This window comes from Aplysia californica, unplaced genomic scaffold (assembly GCF_000002075.1).
Source record: "Aplysia californica isolate F4 #8 unplaced genomic scaffold, AplCal3.0 scaffold00108, whole genome shotgun sequence".
Lineage (NCBI taxonomy): Eukaryota > Metazoa > Mollusca > Gastropoda > Aplysiida > Aplysiidae > Aplysia > Aplysia californica.
In genome coordinates, this window is record NW_004797378.1 from 471,864 (window position 1) to 473,793 (window position 1,930).

The following is a 1,930-nucleotide window of genomic DNA, read 5'->3' on the forward strand; positions in this document are numbered from 1 at the left end:
GGTCAATGAAATTTGTTTCTAACTCATTATTATAGCGTGCAGTGCCAAAAAATAAATGTGTGTCGGCTTGAATGACCTTTGTCTTGGCGAGTTTTAGCTGGGATTGGAACCTGGGTCAACCACATGGACCATGGCGCGCCGAGATATTCAACAAAGTATTTAGAATTCTGGTAACAAAAATAATGTATGGACTTATCAAAATGAATTTAATCAGTTGTGACAATAAAATGGTATACAACCTGGGTGGAACTCTTTGTAGCAAACAGAGACTTGGACAAACAAATAATAACAAAACAAAACAGCCACCGACCAGTAATACACAGACTGACACAAAACAAAACAAAAACGTTTTTTTAAACAAAGCATCCACAGACCAGCTGAAAGTTGCCAAGTCCTGTCGAGCCAGACACAAAGAAGTTTCTTTGGCCAGGCCTACTCTCTGCCAGCCAGTTTGGGCTGAGGGAGCATTTTTAGCCTCCTTTGATGGATACAACAAGCCCGAGAGCATAACCAACTTTATGTGGGCAATTATGGGGTTTTTTTTCCTCCTGTGTGTGTGTGGGGGGGGGGAGGCGGGGCTAAGAGACTCAAGAGACATAAGCTACATGGACGCAGTGGTGACCATTTAGATCTTGTGTTGGGGGGGAAAAAACAAGCTAGTCGGACTGAAACAACAGCTGGAAAGGAAAGAAGCATGACCATTCTGTGGTGTCCTCTGATAGGACTAATTAATTATGGTAAATAAAAGGCTGCTAAGAACTGAGACTAATAGATTTCCACAATGGACAAGGACTGGAAATAAGAGAGAAACGGACCACGTAGTGACAGCGACGTTTTTTGGCACAGGTCTTGTACAAGTTGATACCGCAGTTATTTGAAGCTCCCCTGCGATGTGAGATGTTTTTCCACCTCCGTTTCATTTCGTTTGAGTTCCTTAAAAAATTTCCTGTACTGCCAGGACCATCCAACTGTCCGTCAGGGGCATTCCTTTGGTAACATGCTTGGCTGTAAACGTGGAACTGAGTGGTTCGAATTCCTAACAGAACTTTCTTGAACCTGGGTTGTTTAGGAAATTTTCACGGCTCTCTACGGACTTGGCTTGGGCATACCGGATAAGGCCATTAAGAATAAATCGATATCGCATTCTACTACACTGTAAAAATATATACATGTACATGTATTATGCTGCTATTGGTAATGTTTCTATTATTGTTACTGAGTGTTAGGCCTACAGTCATTGTACCGCACTGTACTGTACTACATACATTATGTTTCTCTTTAATAATCATTTTCTCTAGCAGGTCAAGACCTTGTCCAGACTTTTCATGACGCTAAACCTGTTTCGCTATTGTCGAGGTAATCTTCTTTTTTTTTTTTAAATGACAACGTAACTGACAAGCACGACATCCCGTGCTGACAGTGATAAGGGCGGTAAAACGCAAAGCATGTTTGGTGTGGCCTTAACATTTACGCGCATCGTCAAGAATCATTTTAAGCTTTGGCAAGGCCTACAAGACTTTAGTAAGCTAAATTGGAAGTCACATTGTTTGCTCTGGAGTCTGTACTTGAATTCCACTCTTTACATGTCAGTCTATAACCTGTCCTACAAATAGCATGCTCTGAATAAATTTCAAAAGCTCAGGGCCAGACCATTGCATCTGAAATAGATCTACCCTCTTTAAACAGCAGAAAATCTTTTTCGACACTGTGACTGTTACATCAAGAGGGACAAAATGTTTCCTCTATGAGGGGTTTGTTTTAATTAGTCATGTTTTAAAAGGAATCATCTAAGCTACGTCTGTTTGTTTTGTTTTAGCGTTAATGCCGTGACTTTCTGGCCCTCTTTAAAACGTACTTGAACACACACACACACACACACACACACACACACACACACACACACACACACACACACACACACACACAGAAG

The 1,930-nt window shown here is 41.2% G+C and overlaps 1 long non-coding RNA gene across 1 annotated transcript in view; it reads left to right on the top strand.

Moving 5' to 3' along the window:
- The first annotated feature begins 1,258 nt into the window (after positions 1 to 1,258).
- Positions 1,259 to 1,930, top strand: part of LOC118477487 — an 8,731-nt gene continuing 8,059 nt past the window's right edge. The window contains exon 1 of the long non-coding RNA XR_004858411.1: positions 1,259 to 1,356. This is a non-coding gene — a long non-coding RNA (uncharacterized LOC118477487). The remainder of the gene's footprint in view (positions 1,357 to 1,930) is intronic.